Raw genomic sequence first — 23,533 nt, 5'->3', positions numbered from 1 at the left:
CTGGGTTGTTCCCAACTCCTAGCTATTACAAATAAGGCTGAGGCATGATTTTTAAAACATGGTGTTTTAATAAATCTTCTTGTTTCTTATTTTTGTTACCAATTCCATAATTCTAGCACAGTATTTCAGGAATAAAATTTTACTGTATAATCATTATTCCTATGCAGAATCAGCTTATAATTACTTATTTTTCTACCATTGTCTAGGAACTAGTTGTAGTGGTACCTTCTAGCCATAGGGCACATATTCCAAGCCTTTCAGCATATGTTGCAACCATAGAAAATACTGAATTCTTAGCATACTTACATACGATAAAATCTAATTTTTATAGATATAGATATATAGATGATATAGATATACCATATCTATGTATATAATATATAACAAAGCTTAATTTATAAATTGCATAGAGTAAATTATCAATTGTAGCTAAATTTAAGACAGAACAATTATAACAATATGCTATTCCCTTAGTTAGGTTTCTATCATACTGAAAAATAGGAGCCAAAAGCAAACTGGGAGGAAAGGATTTCATTTTCTATCATGAGGGGAAGACATGGAAGGAACTCAAAGCAGAAACATGGAAGCAGGAACTGAACCAGAGATTATAGAGGAACAAGGAATGTTTCTTGCTAGCTTGTCCCTATAGCTTGCTAATTTTGCTTTTTTATGTATAACCTGGGATCACTTGTCCAGGCACAGCACTACAAAGAGAGGATTGGGCTCTTCTGTATCAGTCATTAACCAAAAATAATACTCTACAGGTTTATCAAACTCTAGTGTCCCTGAGGTGCCAACTCCCAATAATGACGCTGATATTCCTGAATGTCTGACCCCTCTCTGTTTAGCTGGTGAAAATCCCCCCATGTTCGACTCTTTACAGAGTTCCCCTTTGTCCCTGGAAGTCCTGCCTATCAGGTGAGAAAGGATAGAGAAACATCTTGCAAAAAGATTCTCCCAACAAGTTTACTTATAGGCCAATCTGATGGAGGCATTTCTCAAATGATTACAGCCTCCCAGATGACTCTAGTTTGGATCAAGTTTACAAAAGACTAACCAGCACAGTGATAACAGCAAGATACAAGTGATATGAAGTGGTAAATAAGAAAAATGGGGAGGTAGCTTTAGGGGGTGGGGGTTGAGGTCAAAAAGGAAGGGAAAGGGAAAAAAGATCACCAATATTGTTTTTAAAAGTCTCAAAAATCATATTATTTTATATTTACCTAAAGTTACATGTAATATATATTATATACAGTGTGTGTGTGTGTGTGTGTGTGTGTGTGTGTGTGTGTTGCTTGCCTTTGGTTGTCTTACAGAGATTGAAGGTAAGCCACTATTGCTGAAGACACTATACATAGGACACACAATTCATATGGTTCCAGTTGGATCTAACTTGAAAGTCTCCTTCCTGGATTCTAGCTTTCAAAGTGCAAGAAAGTATTATGCAAGTTGTGAAGAAGAGAAGCAGTCAATAGTCCTGTCCATCTAGGATGCTTATGGGCTACAGCACTGACCGGCATAGAAAACCAGCCCTGAAGCTTTAGTAGTGGCACTCATATCTTGATGATAACTGTTCAAATTCACTTAATGCCCATTCAGCAGAAGGGAAATCATGTCTGGGACTAGAAACTTAATCAGCTTCCCAAGGCTAGTAAGGTGATGGATCTTAGAAAAGAATACACCATTGCCACTTTATTGCACTGTCATAACTCCTATCATAAAAATTATCCTTTTACCCACAGATAAGTATAGCTATCCCCCTTTATCAAGGAAACTTTATCTTACAGGAAATGGATACCATTATAGAAAACCATGGCTAGACACCATACAGAAATAAACAGATGACGGGGAACCCAGACCTAACATACAATTACAAAACAGCTCCTTCATTAACATTCCAAGTAGTATAAAATCCAATAATGTATGTGTCTCTGTACATATACTTATGTATATTGTGTATAATTTTTAGTAATTATAAAATGATATGTTTCCTTGAGGCTTTCTCATACACATATACTTAATATGTATTGCATATAACTCTAGGCTCAGGGAACATTGTAGATGAGGGAACAGAAATTTTACAAGGGCCAGAAGACTAGAACTCTTCTGTGGGACTGTGTGTCTTAAAATGTCTGCCTAAACAAGAGCTGAACAATGACAATATCGACAGACATGCTAATGCAGAAGGGGGAAAATCACATGGTGCCTTACCCCTAAACAAATGCCTACAGGCAACCAATGATGGCTAGAGAAGCCAAATGATTGATCCTTCCCAGGATTTGAACCGCTACTTAATTATCCAATACAAAGTACTCAGTTCTGAAGTCTGAAGTCATATATATATAGTGTGCATGTGTGTGTGTATGTATGTGTCAATTACAATAAAAGAAATAAGAAACCATAAAGTTAAGAGGGAAATGAGGGGAAAAAAGCATAGGGGAGATGGATTAAGAGGACGTAGGATTGTTGGTAACAGGAAAGGGAAGGGAGGAATAATCTAACTATATTTTCATTTTTAAAATATTAAATTTTAATTTTAACTTTAAGCTTTATTTTTAAATTCCCCTTTTAAAAAGCTTATTGTACTGTAGTCACTCTTCCTGAACATGAGTAACTGAAGCTGTAGATGGCAAAACAATAGGTAAGACGTTCTGCTGTAGGTGACCAGTCAGATCTGCCACGTGAAATAACTAATGTTCAGTGCATCCTTCCAGAACCCATTCAACCATCCTCTCCTCTAAGAAGCCTTGCTGGCTCCGATGAAGCGGGAATTCCTAGGTTTGTTTGAAGCACAACCCAGCAACACCAGCATATTGTAGCTCTGCTAGGACCCCTGTTTAGTGAGTAGTTGACTTATTTATTTATGTCTCCCTAGCTAGACTGTTTCATCTACCCACACCAGCACAAGGTCTAACACATGGAAAAAATTCATAAAATGCTTGAAGATGAAAGAGAGAGGAGGAGAGAAATGGCAAAGGAGAGAAAAGGAAAAAAGGAAAATGATTTTCCTAACACTGGCAGAATGGAAGATATTCTTGAACTTGTTTGTCCAGCAAGTTTCAATTTGCATCCTCTGTCACAAGTAATTAGAATCTTTCTGGAATCTTTCACAGCAATGCCTGCGATGTCTTTTGCAAATATTAATCCAGTGTTAGGCTGGTGCTGTGTGTCCTGCTATGCCATATGAATCCCTTCCCTTATGATCTGAGGACAGTAAAATATTGTACAAATATTATTATGCCAAATGAGTATGTGTAAAAATTATCCTCAGGGCTTCCACTGAGGAAAGAGTATCTCACCAGCAAAATAAACACACTTCCTCAGCCCCAGGCAACACTACTCCTCCCTTCTCCTGACTCCCAGAGCACATTATTCATTCTTCTCATCAAGCACTCTGAGAGGCAGCTGAGAACTGAGTGTCCTGCCTTCTTGTGGTATTTCAAGCTTCTTGAGGCCAGAGATTGTGTCTTTCTCTGCCAGCCTCAGGTCCTTATGTAAGCACTGGCACATGTAATTGTCCCACATGTACTTCTTGAGTGCTTCAGTAAATACAAGAGCATCTTCTGATACTAAGATTTGAAAGTGTATCCGAGGTTCTCTCCACAGAGCACAGTAAAGTTCAACATTAAAAGCCAGTCCTAAACAAGGACCAATGTAAAGTTTTCCTGAAAAGTGAGCAACACTGGAAGCAAAAAGGAACCAGAAGCCATCCCAATATGCTTGGTCATCAGCAGCATCCATGCAGGAAGGCACTTCTGGGATCTTCAGTGACATCCAGTAGCAGTTCTATTTTTTGTGTGAAACTTTATAAGCTCACAGATCAAACATCTGCACATCCAAATGATGCACAATAAAACTATGAAGATAACAAACAAGATAGAAGTGGGAAAAATTGCCTTCTATGTGAGCACAAACAGATAGCAGGTTCCACGTTAGATGCTCAGAATTGACTGTTGCAATATGACAAGCTCCCTGGCCTGCCTCACACATTCTTTAGAGTATTGCAATTACAAAATACCTCTTGCTTTAAGTTCACAATGTTCTCAGAGCAGACTAAACAAAATCATTGAGAGCACAACAATTTGGTGCTCATTTTTTTTTTACTCATTTAGCTTTAAAATTCTACAAAATCCAACCTTTATTTACCTAGAATACCCAACAGAAATAGCATCCTAGTCAAGGTTGTGCTTCCAAGCCCCTGTTCTTCAAAGTAAAAGCAGAAACTTAGCAGCATTAGAGATAAGCTGACTCATGCAGCCAATCGAGCAGAAAACAGTAGACAGGAGACCAGAGAAACCAATGGGATCCGAGTAAAGTTATATCTGTGCACCAAGAAGATAGTGATAGGAAAAGAATATTATTCTGAGCTTGGAATGATGACATGTGATCCTTCCCAGGACTGTAGTGAGGCCTCTCAGGGGTGAGGATGTTCCAAAACTTTTAAAAGGATAATTTTTATGCTAATGAGAACACTGACCTCAGCAATTTTCATCTTCACATATATTTGGAAACACTACATGTTAAGATTTATTTGAAATATTAAATTAGAATTTATTTGAAAATTATCATCAACCTAGGAGAAGAGATTTCCTAGTAGTCCAAACCCTCTAACCTGTCTGTCTTTTGATAAAATCTGGAGTCTGACAACGAGCCACAAAATAATTTTAGGTTAGCAGTCAAGTGTACATGCCACTGGTCTTAGTAAGAGTGTTTTATATAATGTCATAGCTACCATAGTTCCTGTGATTGTCCACCAGTTAAAACAAGGTCAAAACACATAAAAACATGTTTCTCAAAACAGTTCCTGTAGTTAAAGACTGCATGAACACATTGCCATTTCAGAGAGAAAAAAAATCACATATTAAGACCCATTAGCTATTCTTTCAACTGATTAAACAGCATCCAGCACATATTTGGTGGTAGTTGAAACCCTTTACATGTGCACTTGCATGATGTATCTAGAAAGTAAATACTGTTTCTATTTTATACACAGTAACAGCCCACAGGGCACTCACAGACCCATCACCACTGTTGTTCCGGAGCCTTTGACCTTACTGGCTGCAATATCCCTATTTCCTGAAGGCCTGTGACTATCTTTAGAACTCTCATATTCATGTATACAAGTGAAATAGCAATAAAAAGCAACAGAGAGTTAGCAAACTAGAATGCAAATATTCTTCTTAAAACCATTCTATTTCAGGTTCTAAAACTCCAGATATTTGGGCTTCAAAAGTTCTAGTATACCTCTGCCAAAACTCTAGTTAGCATTTTTGCCTAGGTTGAAAAGTTCATCTTAAAACTCACGTGGAAATGCTAAGAACCCAGAAAAACAGGTAATCTTGAAACATAACTGGAAGAGATTTCATATTCTTGATTATAAAATTTACTATAAATCTATAATAATCTGAAGAGTGTGGGATTAGTACAAGGGTGTCCTGTAAGTGAGTGGAACTAAGAGTCTAAAAGAAAACTCTCATGCTTTCAGATTCTTAGTCGAAGAGTGGAGACAACTCAAGGTGGAAAGGATTATCAATGAACAAAGAATTCTGGGAAAATAGATGACCATGTGCCAAAGAGAGAATTTGCCCCCTTACTTAATATGACACATAATGTATAACTTAGAATGTACTTTAGGTTTCAATACAAGAGCTAACTATACAAATCTCTACAAAAGCAAGTATAGGAAAATACTCTTTGAAAGTAAATGTTTTGTGACACCTTTAAAGAAAATAATCTTTATATAATGCAGAAACACTTCAAAGAATTCCTGGAGGAGGCTAAATCAGAGTTATTAACCCATTCATTGTAAAGTGTACACACACTTTAGCTACTCTGTAGAATCTACTTTCCATCCCACTGCCATGCAGTCTTATGTTCACAAAAATTTTAGTCCATAAATCTCAACCTCTCCTTGTTCTGATTTGCTGCGCACAGTTTCATTTAAACATTGACTTATTTTTAGGACTATCATTTTGCCATTATCTCTAAGATAGTTTGGTTCAGAGCAGAGGATTTGGAGACCCACAGACTCGAATTTGTGTCTTGGAAACTCACTGTTTCTTTGAACACTTAATGAGCCCCTCAAGAAATTATTCTATAAAATTAAGTTAGTGATATGTGATTCATAGAAGACAGCAAGCATGGAATAAACAATCTCGTTGAGGGTTTGCTGTGTACCGTGACCCAATGAAAAAGGACTCTGAGCTTTATTGACAAGACAAAAAACATTGGAAGTAAAAAGAGCTGCCCATGTGCTTCTGCTCTCATATATGCTGGTCACCTATCTTTAAATGAGTGACATTTTGCAAGTCTTAGACAAAAGCAGAAATAGAAGCAGTACTCTAATCTTGGACCAACGTTCACTGACTTAATTACTGCACAAGCCTGCTTCCTCGATCATCTATCTAATGTTTGACTCTTGATGTCTGCCAGAATGGCACTAAAATACTTTGAATGCTTTAAAAAGAATAATTTCTTAATTTTTAATTTCTTCTTTTTAGTGCCATTAAGATCACTCAGTTCAAATTATATCTCATTTATCTGTGTAACTCTACCTTTCCCTTTCCAGTAGACGCTGTCATTACAATCCCTGCCGCCCCCCCCCCCCACTCTCCATGCAAACTTACTGCAAGAAAACAGTCCAAAGTTAAAAGCAATTTAAGTTATAGGAGACATACATTTGGTTAATAGCCCATTGATACCATCCTCCTATCTCCTTCAGACAAGTCAGAATGTGACTTAAAGAGCCATCTCTCTCTAAGACTCCAGCTTTCACTGCAAACTGAAGCCTATTTGTTCATCACAAAGCTGACTGATTTTAGACCTTTTTCCAAGTCACATGTAAAGGGAGAAGGAGGTTACCAGCAGTGGCTGTAAGCAGGATAAAAGTGATATGATTTCTGCCCACCATTAGCTATCAGAGCAAATTAATATTTTTAACAACACTAGAAAAGTCAACAAAATGCCCACAATATCTCAGAACATCTTGGGCACCCATCCTCTCTCTACTTGCCCTAATGTCTTCTGTATTTATTCATACATTTAAAAAATATCAGCCAAACAAGCTCCAGGAGACAGAATCTGGCACTTCAGATACACCAAGAGTCTCCATGCCTGAAGCTCTGGCAGTCTGCAGGCATCAAGAGTTAAGATTACAAGCTTCATGGGAAACCAATAGCCTTAGGAAGAAGCAGTCAATCTGAATTAAGACATCAACACGTCAGATGAGGAAGGTATGCTATGGAGCCTATTGTTAAATGCATGTCAGGTGAAGGCGGTACTAATTACTGTGCAATCCAAATGTGTCTGTTCTCTATTCCTCCCAAAGTAGGGTCACCTAGTTATTATGGCATAGTGCTTGCACTATTTTGGATTCTGCCAAGTGGCAGGTGGCCTGACAAACATGCGACTCAGCATGTTTTGTTGGGTCCCCACAGCTGTGCTGCCAATCAGTTCAGGATGGCTGCAAGTTAATGCTAATTAGCTTCTGTTGATCTGCATATTCCAACAGCCTCCCAGGATTCCCATTTTGATATGCAAGATTGCCAGTTGGGTGTGTGATTGAATTAAGAAGCAAAAAAAGATTTTTAGCTTCCATACGAGGATATGTGGATTTGAATTCCCAGCAGAGCCCCTTACCTTTCTGATTAACAGTTGGCAGCTCTGGCCCTTAGTGAGGGAGCAGGGGCTCCAGGCAAGGGTGCTGCTGTGTAGCTTGTGAAAACAAGCTGACACCTTCACCTCCTAGCACCATTAGAAGGAATCATCCCTTCCATCTGGCCTGTGAACTGTCACTGGCAATGTAGATGGGCAAACACCCTATAGCTTTCAGTTTTGTTCAAATCCATTTAATTCCATTGGTTTCTAACCAAAGATTTAGTGATCACGAAATATTATTTCTCATGTTGTTCCAAATGACCACTTCCATATTTCCTGGGTAGCTTTGGTTAAAGTACATTAACTCCCCAGGGCTCTGTTTCTCCTATGGCAATGATAGGCAGTTATTATGGGATATATATATATATATATATATATATATATATATATATATATATATATTCTCAATAAGGATGTCAAAATGTTTGACATATGTGAGCTTTTAAGTATTGTAATATATTGTAAATAATAGACAATTGTCCAATAACAACAGCTTGTGTGTGTGTGAGTGTGTATGTTCAAATTTGAACAGAACCTTATTTTTTCCCCTTTATCACCATAGTGTAAACCTCCAGTTACAATGGTTTACGTAAGTGCAATTGAAGAGCAACAATGCAGCCCGTGTCATAGTGTTGAGTGAGTTAAGTGAACTAGTGCTCAGTACGTTACCAGCACTACGTCAATAGCATTCAGTGAACAGGAATTTCCTTCTGCTTTGTCTTCCAGGAAAGCCTATGAGCATCACAAGTGTGGAGGACAGAGGTAAGAACAGAAAATGGAAGGATTTCGGCCATGCTGAGAAATAAATTCAGCAGGAAACGGCACTGTGGGGCTGATGTGTTTAGATTTTGCACCTGTATTTCATCAGGGCAATGAAAATATGATCTCACTGAGTAAACATTACAAAAACAATTTTCAAAAGTTTTACTTGGCTACGGACTCTAGAAAGTCTGCTTCCCTGAAGTGATTAAACAATATTTCTTGGAAATTATTTTTAAAATATAATCATAAGGGAAAATTCTTTCCTCTTTTTCATGTTGTTGAATTTGGTGGCCCAAATGCACCTTTTTAGGAAGAAGTATTAATACCATGGGTACAATTATATTTTATTTTTATTGCATACTTTATGTTGTCATATTTGTGTATATAAAATATGTATCTCTCCATTTTCTCTCTCTCTCTCTCTCCATGCATCTATATAGCATATGTATTTAAATGCCATCTATGAATATACAAATGTATGTCCATTATGATTTGAATTCAAGCACACATGTACATCTGTGTTTTATAATATGGGACCTATAGTTATCAGCCACTTAAACATATATTTTAGTGACTAAGAGGATAGACCTAAATCAGACATTCTGGCTTTGCATTTCTGGTTATAAGTTTAAAACAGTTATTTAACCTCATTGATCTCTCTAAAATGGGGAAGTGATTATGCCTACCATGAGAGGTTGCTATGAGAAATGGTTTCATAAATATTAGAGTACATCTTTATCATATGGCTTTTATGATCTATAGTCTTATTTCTAATTTATTTGTTTGTTTTGGATTCCTTCAATTCTTAACAATTTTTTTGCTTGTAAATTCAGTGAATAGAGATTTTTCTTAACACATAAGAGCAGAGCTAGTAACATTTCTATTCTGCAAGTAGTAAGGATATTAAACTACATTTTACAGCCTAGTCTTGCTGCATTTTTAAGAATCATCTGAATATATACACTTAGCTATGCAAATGTATATACTGTCTGTCAAACCCACCTCACTGCCTTCCTCATCTTTAGAGAAAACAGCGAATAACCTGAATGCATATGTTTCAGAATTCATAGATCAATGTGCTACTTGGCAATGCAAACTGAATGTTTGTTTTAGCAAGCCCCTCCTTTGCATATTTGGCTGCCTCTTTGAGAGGAAGATTTCTTTATTAAGTAACTTAGGATGAAAATTATTGCTTGTTTTGACCAAGCTGCATATGCTTGGCAATCTAGACTGGACTGAATTAGAATCTCCTCTCCTTCCTTTCCATGTGACCTTAAGCAAGCAGTGAAATTGAAGGTAAATAAATGTGCCTTTCAGCAGTATTGATGTTGGTGTTTTGCCTGATGTTGTCAGACTGTGGCCCTAGAGCCAGACAGTACTTCTTCTGGAGAAAGGTGTTTTTACATAATAATGTGGCCCTTTCCACTATAATTATGAAAAGCATTGAATCCAGAGAGTTACAAAGTCTGAGCTTTCATTTTCTATCTTTAAGAAATATGCTTATGTTAGATACTTATTTACCATACTCTTATTCTAGGTGAGGTGGTTTGGGTTCTAGAAATATGACCTCTACTTTTCAAATTCTTATGATAAATAGGGGATATAAATATGTAAATGTATGAACAAAATCAATATGATAGAGACTAGAGCAGAGTACAGTAAGCAGGTGTGTGAATGAAGAGATAGACAGTCTCTTCAAATGCAGCAACAGATAGAAATAAAATGAGCCTGAGCTGCCTCTTAAAAGGAGGGAAGTTTGACAAAGGGAAAAACATAGGAAAGAACATAGGAACTTAAGAAAATAACCAAAGGGTCTTGAGTGCCTGGATCCTTGGATGCAAAGAGGAAAGTAACAAGAATGAAGCCTGAGTAATAATTGGCATGTCACATTGGCCTGTGCATGCAGACTAAACAGTCCAATTGCTTTTCCTAAAGGAAAAAATGAAACTATGGAAATGTTTTAAACATTTCCATATGCTTGCGGATGAAAATCTTGTTTACATTTTCAGTTTCTTTTGATTACTAAAAATAAAGGGGAAGCATGGAACTGAGGCAGGGAATTATTTAAGAGGGTATTTTAGCAGTTGAGGCATGGCATAATAAAGGTTAGGAGGAAGTATATGATGGTAGAAATAAACAAAAAGAAATTGTATGTTTTAAATAGTTAGAGATGTGCCATCTACCTGACTTACAACTGGTTCGTGGAAGGAATGGGTCAATGACGGGCCTGGGCTTCAGCCAGTTATAAGAAATATAGGAAATATAGGCTTAGTTTTCAAAAGAGTAAGAGATACTCTGGGGATGTTTCAACAGATATACTAACTTAGATACATGGGTTTGGAACTCACAGCAGAAGTTGGGGTTAGAAGACATTTAGAAATAGTTTAGAAGGTTAACGATGAAAATACATGAAAATCCACAACAAAATCATTAAAGACAGATGAGAATGCATGCAGTGGGGAGGAACCATGCCAAGGGCAGCACATATGAGCACAATGTCACCATGTCAACATCTTTACTCTGTGTGACATGATAACAACTGTCCATTCAAGGTAGCAAATGAAGCTCTGGAATTCTAAGAAGACCTGAACACTCTCATGATGTACAGTGTCCTCCAGAAGCTGATTTATTTGTCACATGAAGCCCCCTTGAACTGAAAGCAAACATCAAAAAAAATAATTTTAACGTTAAATGAAAGAATTAAAACTCTGGTGACCGCTATTTTGAACAACACCCTCAAATTTTCCCTAGTCTATTAAAAAGAAACAATGTGACACTTCATTTTCTCTTTGAAAAGGTTGGTAAGCATGCAAAAACACTGGAATCTATTATAAACAAATGGTCCCAAAGAGCAAACAGAAGAGCCCTATCTTTACAAAGACAGCAGCAGTGAATACTGATTGCCGGCTGGGGTTGGTTTAAGGATTTTTGTAAGTACCTGAATAAAAGGTCACCCAATGATGTGGTACTGTTTTTTTATCAAACACCTAAAAGTTAAATAGTAAGACAAATATCTAATTTAATAATATACTTAGTAGCAAATTTAAAGAGTGGAAAAATCTTTAGATGTTTCTCTTATGGAAGTTTTAATAAGTTGAGGTGGAGCTGGTATATCCCTGAAGTTTATTCTTCTTTAGGCAAGGGAAATGACCTCAGAGTGACAATACAGTATTCATAAAATGTTTTCCTTCTTTCAAAAATTAATTATAAATAAAACCTATAGCACAATCAATAAAGCTTAATACATTTCAGTAATTTCTGTATTCTCTATTGAGAGAATTTATAACTAGTAAAAAAATTTGATTTGGGATAAATTAGTTGGTTATTATTTTTAAAAAGCCATGATAAATATAATAAATATTTTATAGGAATATGAGGTATGGACTCTACTCTGCAGCCATGTAAATTTGACATTGGTTGCAGCCCTCTGTCCCATTACCTACAAATCATCATGTCCTAAACACACACACGCTCTTGGAGCTCCCGACATCTCTCTCATCATCTCTAAAGACTCCAGAGGTTTCAGACAACTGTATCTCCTATGAAGTCTTCTCCAGCATATGCGGTTGTATCTTGCTCTCTGCCTAACCAACACATTGAGCATTGCCATAGGTGCATAGCCATTTTAAATTCATGTTTATTTTATCTATCTGTCTGTCTATCTATCTATCTTTTATGTGTATTGGTATATTGCCTGAAGGTATGTGTGTGCATCACATGCATACCTGGTGCGTGTAGAAGGCAAAGGAGGCTATCAAATCCTCTGGAACTGGAGTTATGGGTAGTTGTAAACCACCATGTAGATGCTGGGAACTTTCTTAGGTCCATGGCAAGATCTTAATTTACAAACTTGCTATCTACCCTGCCTACTCTACCCAGTGATATGTTCCGTTGTGACTCTCTTGTTATGACCGTCTTTTGAATCTCAACAATATATCACAGGACTTTAGGAACAGCTATGCTTAATCCATATTTCAAATATGGAAGGTAAGAATCTCGGTCTTACTCAATATACCATGAGAAGTAAATAGAAGATGAGAAAACAACTCCTTCTTACTCCAAATACAATTATTTCATTTAATTAAGTAGAAAATAATAATTAGGCCCATGTTCTCACAAATTTATGTCTTCAAAATATCATTTTATTTGAATAAACCTGAGGTGTTTGGAATTGCATAAATCCTATCCCTAGACTTATTATCAGTAGCTCATACCCATCCCTGATACTGTGCCTATAAATGTATTTAAATTGTAATACAGTGACTCATGCTCACAGATGAAATGGAAACTTCTGGTTTCTATGGAAAGTCAATTATGTCAAATGATGTTTTATTGGAGCACACAAGTGAAAGGATGTTTTCCTGAAGCAGACTCAGGTAAAAGGATGTTCTGCTAGGGCAGATACAAGAAAGAGTATTTTGCTGAAGCAGATCCAGGTGAAAGGATGTTTTGCTATAACAGATACATGAAAGGATGTGATATTTAGAAAGAGTACAAATACAACCCACAGACAGTGGAAGCTGGAGTATTGGTTTGCTTGCTCTGTCTCACTATTCTTCTCTGATGACACACATGTATTGGTTCACGTTACATTGTGTTGCTGAGCTCTGCTTGTGGCGACTTCATAGAGAGAAACTTGCCACAGAACTTCTCGTTAGATTCCTAGGCTTCTTGCCACTTCTGCACACTTAGGCTGGTTGTCAAACTTCAGGGTTTCTTCTGGATTGAACTGCCCTTGCTGTTTGTATGTGGTGTCTGCTGAGTGGATTGGAAGGCAGCTGCTGATTCCTGTGTGGTGTTTGCTAGTGGACTTGACTGAGGACAATAAAGATTGAAATTACCCCAAAGAACAATTTCTAAACAGGTCCACTTCCCCTTATCCTAATAATATTTTTTTTTCTGCTACCTTGGGTAGGTGCTAGGTTAGAGGGGATGTTGAACCCTTATTAAAACAGATTGGGAAATTTTGTGCCTACACACAGATGTACCATTCAGTCCTACAAATAAAACATTTTAATTACCATCTATATCTATGTGTTTCTCTTCCCCAACCCTAATTTGCTGCCTAATTCCGAAATATTTTACTTTGAACTTTATACCTATCATGTCCCTATTTTATACTTAGTTTAGCTTCATTTGCTCTAGATTGCTTTCAAAGTTTGTATTAATGCTATTAAATTGTATACATTTTTCTAAAAGTAGCACTTCTTATTTGAACATTATATTACAAATATTAAGTCACACTATTTTTGTATAATTGTCTTTTCTTAATTTTCATTGCTAGATAATATTTTGTATATAAATATGCCAAAATTTATTCACTCCTTATTTTATTAATAGGAATCTGATTCGTTTTCAAGTCTTTGTTTTGATAATGACTATTTCCATACATATTTTATATGGTTCTTGAGAATGGAATTATTGTTGGGTATGCCTGGGTGTAGCATTACTGGGATGAAAGCATTACTTTATAGAGTGATGCCTAATTGCTTTTACAAATTTGTTAAGACAATTTGTAAACACATGGTAAAGTTATAGAGATCCTGACAATTCACAACCTTTAAAATAGTTTTGCCACCCTTTAGTATATTGACAGATATATAGACACAAACTCATCTGTCATTTGCTTTTAATTTGTATCCCTTTCAATTACTAATGAGATTCAGAATACCTTCCACACTGGTATTTTTAATTTCTTTTTATTTACTTGTAATACTTCAAATAATGTAGGTAAATTCTTTGCCAGTCATGTGTATCTGCTTTAACCAAAGTCAGCCTTTTGTATATATACTCAGCTTTACCCAATAACTACCTAGTGCACAGGCTCAGTGGGAGAGGCTGCTCGTTTATATCAACCAAGATCTCTATGCTATCTGTCCTACCCAGAGCTCTCCATGGAATTAAGGCCAGGCAGGATTTTAGCTGATCAGCTCTTGGAATTTTCAAACGTACTGTGTTTGCTTCATGGCAGGTTCCTCTTGAGAACATGTCCTCAACCAATCATCTGCACAAAAAATCCTACCTTTAGTAATGATCTAGAATGTTCACATAAATGTACTTTCTTTAAAACAACTTTAATGGACAGTTTTTAGTAAGGGATTTATCATTTTTTAATTGTATGGATTTTCTTTTGAAAAAGCATTTATTAAGAAAGCCTTCCCTACCCAAATGACAAGAAAATATGCCCTTGTTTGAGTAAGCTTCTCTCTCTCTCTCTCCCTCCCTCTCTCTCTCTTTCTTTCTTGTTCCTCCCTCCATTCATTCCTTTCTTTCTGTTGAAAAAAATTATTACATTTATTTTTTCCAAAGAGAAAGTGCCAGAACACACATGTGAACATCATATGACAACTCACAGGAGCCAGGTTTCCTACTATGTGGCACCTGGCAATCAGACTGAGGTCAGTGTTCATTGACCAACTGAGCCTCTCCTCAGCCCAATTTCTTGTCAACATTTATAATTTAGCTTTGGCATTCCTGTCCTTTTGTTCTGTTTTTTACAGCATATGAAAGAAAAGCAATGTCTTTATTCTCCATTTATTCCAGTTGACTTATATAAAAGCTGACCTTTCTCTATTGTATATCTATGCACAAAAGTAGTGGTCTAGTCAGCATTTTAAAGTGATTTTTATATGCTTTATACATACATACATACATACATACATACATACATACATATATACATACATACATGTTACATTAGTTATATATCATATTAGTTGAAGACATAAATCTAGAATATGTGTAAATATGATATCCCAAATATAATAGGCTTACAGCATAAAGGAAAAACAACAAAAATGAGTCTTCAGTGGAAGCCTCCACAGAGTAGTTAGATGACTCCCAACACAAGAAGTCAGGAAAGCCTTGACACAGGGCGGTAAAGAACAGCCACTTTCTGGTGTGAAGGAAAAAAAAATAGATGCTTCTGGGTGGTTCCAGATTGAAAACAACAAAACAAAACAAAACAAAAAAACACTTTTGGTGAACCCATAGGTGACATTTTTTAGAATGCCCCTACTTGTATGTGACAAAAGTTGTGGCAACAGGTAAGAAATGAGTTAAGAATTCTTAAGGCCTTTCATTGCAATACTATACTAATAGCTGCTCATATCTTTCAGTATAGCCCATTTTTCTTAACAAATTGTTTGTACAGATTGTATATGATCTGGTGGTAAGAATGATGGAATCCAAACCACACTAAACTAGACTTGTGGACGCAAACATCAGTCAGGAGTGAGCATGTGATACAGTCAACCTTGACCAAAATCATATTCATATATATATATATATATATATATATATATATAATTTATTTATGCCTTTAAAATTTTAATTTATGCTCATTTACACAGGGGTTATAAACACAAAAAGGCAGGACGTGGGGAAGGGGATGACACTGGAGCGTGGGTGTTCAGGGGGAATACAGATAGTTTTCAGAACAGGGTATGGCTGGGTGAAGGTTCAGGGGATAGGTCACTATGACTCTGCCTTGATGATTCACTTGTCCTTATCTAAGTTGGTATTATCTGCCAAGGCTACCTATTTACAAGGTCTATGACTACTCAGGCTGGTAAATTGTCACAAAAACTGCCTGTTTACAATAGCTTATAGCCATCTGTTTCAGTGTTTATCCACAGAGACCCAAGACTTGGTGTTAGTATACATGTAAATCCTTTTATTAGATTAAAATATAGATGTTTAAGTGTTTCTATTAAAGACATGAATACTAAATTCTCCTAATGATTAACTGCTAAAATTGCTTCTTTAGGATGAGAGCATATTCCACAGCACATGAGAAGACTTGAGTTCAGTTATAGAGATAAAGCCTAAATTCACAAGAATAAATATGACACCTATTAGAAATGTAGAATCCGCATGAAGAAGGGAAGCTAAGCCTTGAGGTTCCAGCCATGACATGAGCACTTATGTGCGACAGAACTGTCTTCAATTTTATGAACTACCTAGGCTAGGGAATCAGTTATTCTCATTTAAATTAACTACATTTACATGAAGTCTGACATTTTCGACTAGGGGAGAAATCACTGAAGCATTAGTTTTAACCTTGATGACAGCAAAGTGTAATTAAAGCTCCTCTTCTAGGCCAGTGTCCTGGTAACTGTTGTAGGCTTCCTGCAGCTTTGAGGTGAAGGGAAACAACAGAATTTCAAGAAAATGAAGTATAAGAAATGACAAAAAATAAATGCCAAAGAGATCTGACGAGCAGAGTCCATATTTACTTGGTTTTGCAGTACTTCCATCCCATACTATCAAATGAACACTGTCCTATCGATGTGAAATGATGTCCAAAGAAATGTTGGTGACTCATAAATTTATCCTTGCTGAAAATAAAAACAAGGAGAATACGTTCATATTAATGTGTATCATTCATTGTTGTAAATTATTATTAAAAGTCACTCAAACAAGGCCACTATGAACATAGTGGAACATGTGTTCCTGTGGTATGGTGGACCACTGGACTAAGCAGCATACACCAGCTGATATGAGGACCCCAACACATACCAGATACAGCAGAGGACTTTCAGGTCTGGGTTCAGTCAGAGAAGATGCAACTTACCCTCAAGAGACTGAAGGCCCCAGGGAGTTAGAGGTCTGGTGGTGAGGGAGTGGTTAGTGGGGACATCCATGTGGAGACAGGGGCAGAAAAAGATATGGGATGAGGAATGGTCAGAGGGTGGACAGGCCGAGGAATGGGGTCTAGAGTGTAAAAAATAAATAAATAAATAAATAAATAAATAAATAAATAAGTCATTCAAACTAAAAAGTATTAAAATTCAAATCATCTTAATAATTAAATAAAAACACAACTGAATGTGTTTTCTTTATTATTCAAGCTGAAAATGTTGAAGAAGTACTGGTTTATGAAACATGAGTAAAATCATTCTTCTACTATTTATTATTCTGCATATAAAAATATTGATAGTATTGCTTGTCAGTTTTCATCATGCTTAAACATTAGTTTGGAAGGGGCTTTGTTAATTCTAATTTTCTTCTTTTCTTTTATTTCTTTCATTTTTTAAAAGAATTATTTATTTTATGTATGTGAATACATATGTGGTAGTCTTTAGACACACCAGAAGAGGGCATCTGAACTCATTACAGATGGTATTGAACCACCATGTAGTTGCTAGGAGATGAACTCAGACCTCTGGAAGAGCAGTAAGAGCTTTTAACCACTAAGTCATCTCTCCAGCCTCCTTCTAGTTTTCTTAATGTTAATGTTGCCATAAGCATCCAATATGAATAGGTCCCTTTCTGTGTTTCAGATTTTGGAGTTGGATAAATTCCAAACAGAATTACTAGAACAGACAGTATATTCATTTTTGAGACTCTTTCTACAAGATAACTATAAAAATTATAGTATTTGCTTTATTTCAACAGAATATGACATGCCTGTGATGACAAATGATCTCAAGCCACAGGATCTCCTCACAAGTAAAAAGGACAGACATTAGATCCCATTGCATTTCAATAGGTGTGTTGTTTCCTATGCTTTATCTGTTGTTTTTAGCTGATACACATTTGCTAAAGTTTCTTTTCTGTAGTTTCAAAATATTACAAATGAAGATTTATCTCAATTTGTTTATGCTTCTCTGGAGTGAGGTGGAATTTAGAGGTAGTTTTTCTTCCTGAAGACAGTCCTGTAATGCATTCTATGGAGTAGAGGACTGGTTAGAAATTTCTAATTTATTATGTTCGATTATCATTAATTTAAGATTTTGAATAGTATATCAAAAGTACATGGTTTGCAATCAGCTTAAATTAGAGGAAGAATTCAGGTTTTATCAAAAGCTTATTGCTTTAATTAGGCTATTAGTTTATTTAAACTTACTATGTTTTCTGTATGAAATCTTACTGATATAAATAAATATCTTGTCAAATACAACAATCTACAGAGACTGAATTTCTCTCTCTATGGAGGGTCTGAGATCAGAAGAGGATACACACGCACACACACAATCCAAAGAGGAGAATGGGAAAGAGTGGGAAACTGATATGAAGATACTATGGGTTTCATTGCTGAGGCCAGTGACTGGTCCTCTACTTTTCCTAGAACTCTTCCCCTACAAAATAAAAGGGAAGGCATATATTCATCAGCAACAGTTCCCCTATTCATCAAGGACAGTTGTTTTCACTTGCTTGGAATGTTCAGTATTCACCCAATATCTACTGAAAGTCTGTATTGAGAGATGAAAAAAGTATGGTGTACCCGGTTGTCCCTGCACAACGCTACTCAGAAAAGATCACTACAGTAGCAGTTGCTACAAAAGATGGATTAATAGTAATATTCACTGCCACCAAACCTCTAACAGGGATGGAAATTAGAGATTCTTAAATAGCTCATATATGATGGATGTTTGCCATTATGGTTTTTCTAGGAGAAAACCCATGCCTTGCTTTTCTCAGATCTGAAGTCAGCTCTCATTTCTTGGCTGATAACTCTCTTCCCTCTATGATACTGCTCTCATCTTACTTGATGAGATGAGATGCCTCCTTACGTGATGACTCCTTACCCTTGACACGCCTATATCTCTGTTGTAAGGAACATTGTGATATGTCAGGCTTACCTCATAGTCATAATAAACTTTCCTGTAGGACTGTGAAAAGCAGCTTGGTTTCTGGTCAAGCACAAGGTAGAAACCACCTGAGACCCAGCAGGTGACCCGACAGGGTCTCCTGCAAGGGACAGCAGGCATTTTGCCATGCTCCCAGACTCTAGGCTCCTGACACGAGGCTGCAACCCTCCATAGATTTGTGTCTTTCAGTCTTTTAAGGAGAACATCCCCTAGCCCCTCCACAGGTAGAAGACATGACCACAGGTCATGGAGCCTCAAGACAGATCTCCATATTAGTGAGGTACCTAAAGGCCAGAGGGGCGTAGCCAATTAAGCATTCCTTCCTGGACCCTCCTCCCTACAAGAGGTATTTAACCTCAGACCCGCCCTAAGAAAACTGGGGTATAGTTTCTCATCTACTTTTTGCCATGACAATAAACATCTTAAGACCATGGACCATTTCTCTTCTTTGGGATCTGCTGTGGGGAACAGTGGAGTAGGCCTTTGTCTACAGAGCCACTCTCTAACCTTCATTAAAAGACCTCTCTGCATTCCCAGTCACAGTGACCACCAACCCAAGCAGCCAAGCAAGCAGTCTCAACCAAGCCAAGCAAGACTCTCATCCCTGCAGGACTCCTACTCTCCCCTTTGGCTACTGGTCAATCTAGCTTGTATGCCCCCACTTTGTTCTTGGCTCTTCCACAGTTTCTAGCGTTGCCTGGAGGCTCAAGAGCCTGAGAAGCAGTTGGTCCCAGCTGCCTTTGGCTCAGGGACTGCCCCCTCCCCCTGCCATGCTAAGAACTGTCTCTCAGGACCTCAGACTGCATTCTCTCACTCCCCTGGATTGGGAGTCTTCACACAGCCCAATACCCTCCTGGTACTGGCATGGGGAGAGCACAGTCAAACATGCCTCTGTCTTCCCTGAGTGGCCCTATCCCTGTGGCAAGATGGACGAGGGACACACATCAACCCAACAACTGGTCAGGCACCCACACTACAACCCAACACTTCCGATATCAAGAGCCTTTATGTTTATAAAGACCCCTTTTTGCTTAAGTAACATATACATAGGTTTCATGGGGTAGAATTTAGTTATCTTTGGGCAATCCTTGTTCTACCTACCATAGTATGCAGTAAAATCTTTTAATAAATGTGTATTGTAATTCTTTTTTTTAAATTTTTTTATTGGATGTTTTATTTACATTTCATATCTTGTCCCCTTATCCCATCCCCCACCCACCCAGGAACCCCCTATCCCCTTACCCCTCCTCCTTCTTCTCTGTGGATGTAGCCCCTACCTACCCCCCCACTCCCATATTATTTTCTGTGTTTACAACAACTTCCCTTACACACTTTTATAGGTCAAGGTTTTCTAGAGAAAGATAGATAGATAATAGGTAGGTAGATAGATGACAGGTAGCTAGAGAGATAGATGATAGATGTATGAGGTTTTATACAATTGTCTCGTTTATAGGAAATCATGCAATACGCAATGTGCAACCTAAGTTAGTGCCATTCAAAAGCCTTGATAATCTGAGAGCCAGCGAGCCAATACTATTGATTCCAGTTTTGAGTCTGTAGAGCTAAGAAGCGAAAGCACTAAGAACAGGAGAAAGCCAATGTCCTGGAGCAGGCAGGCAGTGCTAGCAAATCTCCATCCCCCCAGTATTTCATTATATTCAGGACGCAGCAGTTGAATGATGACTCAGTGTGGCAGAACATATACTCTACCAGGTATACCAACTCATATGCTCATCTTCTCCTGAAATACTACCACAGATATTTCATGAATCAATATTCATCCAGCTATTGAACATCTTGGGTCCTAGTGAAATTGGTACATAAAATTCACCACCATCACATGACATAACTTTTGATCAAGTCACAAAGTCGAAGGTACACCCACTTACCTTCAGGATGTGAATGTAGTTCCTCTAAGAGAGGGATGAATTCTAGCTATTAATGGTGATAGGTAAAGGCGGTGTCATTAGTCTTGCTGCTCACAAAGGACTGGATGGGGTGGTATGAATGTACCTAAGGATGAACTAATGTGAATGACATGAAACTTAACTATAAGTATGACCTTGCAGTACCTACAATGTCAAATTTCATTTGTGATATAATTGTATTGAATTGATTGTGATTGACAAAAGACAAGAAATGTACCAGGTCTGAGTTACCAATGAGAAATGACTTTGACAAAATAATGAAATCGCTCAATCTAAAATCTTCAATAAACACTAAGTGAAAATGTTATTTTGATATCTTGCACCAGGATAAATGGATGGAACAAGTAAAGATTACATTGAATGAGGTAACCCATATCCAGAAAGATAAGTATCATTTGTTCTGCCTCATCTGTCGTACCTAACTTCAACTGTTCAGAAACCAATCATTACAGAAAACCATAACTCATTACATTAGACAAGAAGTGACTATGTGGTGCCCTTCCCAAGTTGATGTATCTACAACATAACTCCTATACCTAAGGCAAGAGAAAATCATGGAAAGAGGGGCGAAATGATTGTAAGAATACAAGGGACTAGGAACTCAGCTGTGATATTGTGCCTCCTAGAAATATCAAAAAAGCTGAACATATGATATTTCAACAACATGACTATCTAAATAAGACCTGAAAAAGAACACCTATAGACACATAAACAAGGAAGGGGAAAATCTGATGAAGTCCCAACTCTAGACCAAGAACTATTGGCAACTAAGAAATGCCTGAGGTCATGAGAAAGAGTATTTCCTCAGGAAAAATCCCTCAATTAATTACCTAGTAAGAAGCAATCAATTCTGACCAATGCTGGTAGAATTACCATACTTGGTTTCAAATTATGTTAATAGAAACAGTATGATCTTGCCCCCAAAACAGGCTTGTGCATCAATGGAACTAAATAGAATACTCAAATATGAGTGTACTTAACTACGGCCACCTGATATTTAACAAAGATGCCAAGAGTATACACTGCAGAAGAGATAGCATTTTTCACAAATGGTATTAGGAACATTGGATTAACAAGTATGGAGTAATACTGTTGATAAAGTACTATAAATGTGATACAATTAAAAAGAAGTTCTACTAGTCAAGGCTTCTGGTTTATCTTGAAACTTGATCCTTTTATTTTTCTTCTGCTACTTAAACTCGTGTGTGTGTGTGTGTGTGTGTGTGTGTGTGTGTGTGTTGTGCATCTATATGTCTGTGTAAACCTATGCCTAGATGTATTATATAGCAATCTCTTCCAACATACAGCGTTTCACATCAAAGAGAAACTCTTTAAGACTCAGGATGTTCTAAAGGAAAGTGAAGTATTCTGTCCTGCAGGAAAACTTGTTAAAACTTAAGAAGTTATTTTATTTTAGAAGATTTTTATTTGTATGTATACGATTGTATTATCTGTGTGATCCATGTTGGCCACCAGTCTGTCTTCCAGCCCTATTTATTCATCCTTTTACCACAATAAATACCTAAGCTGTTTCCTCTATTCTGTGCTTGTTTTGTTTACTTTTTGATTTGGTTTTGGTTTTTGATTTGTAGTGTGTGTGTGTGTGTGTGTGTGTGTGTGTGTGTGACTTTTGATACAGGGTCTCACCATGTAGCCCACAATGACTTGTAACTCACGACCCTCCTGGTTCAGACCCATCTGTGTCGAGAATAAAAACCTACACAACATAATCACAACCATGAAGTTAGTGAAACAGAGAATCAAAAAGAGAAGTTATAATGACTCTTGTATTTTTCTTAAATGTGACCAGTTATTCGGACTCAATCATGGACTGGTCTAGAAATCAATCCAATATTGGAAATAACAGTACTCATTTGGAAGACTGGTTCTGGACATTTTCAGAGACATATTTAGAAGTCAGATGCAGTTCTCTATGATGTTATGTTAGCAAGAGATAAAGTTAGGGTAGGATTTGGATTTCAAACAAGTGTTAATACATATGTTAAGGCTCTTGTAATTGTCAAGTTAAAATTACTTTGTTTCTTCTACAGTATTTAATGTAAGTTGCATTGATTGTACACTTTGTAGTATTGTCAGTGTGTTGAAATATGCCATGTCAGCTATGGAGGACTATCAACCAGCCTTTGTTTTATTGTCCTGAGTATCACAGAACCTTGGTCTTCTGAAAAAGGCTTCCAAGTACTGGAAGAAGTGAGTCAGACTTTAAGCAGAAGCAAGAGGGTAGTGGGCTTGATTATTGCGGGTATAACAGCTTTACTCTTTATCCTATTCAAATTATTGGAAGAAGGTTCAAAGTTTAAGAGTAAGGAGCCATCTCAAGTATCATACCGAATACAATTGGATTCATGTTAGTTCTAAAGTGGTAGTCATAATAATTAGGAAAAAGTTTAAAGACACTTGCAGTGTATTTGACATAATTCTAACACCTATCTGGATGTTTGAACTTTACATAGTGAGCTTATGAATTTAAAGAATGCTGCTCTGCTGAGTGTTGATGTGGTAGAAACTGCAGATAAAATTACCCATGGCCTGAGGTCAGTATTTCTATTTTTGGTCAAGCTTCAAGAATGG

Source organism: Grammomys surdaster, unplaced genomic scaffold (assembly GCF_004785775.1).
Source record: "Grammomys surdaster isolate TR1022 unplaced genomic scaffold, NIH_TR_1.0 341, whole genome shotgun sequence".
Taxonomy (NCBI): domain Eukaryota; kingdom Metazoa; phylum Chordata; class Mammalia; order Rodentia; family Muridae; genus Grammomys; species Grammomys surdaster.
This window is presented reverse-complemented; position numbering follows the sequence as displayed.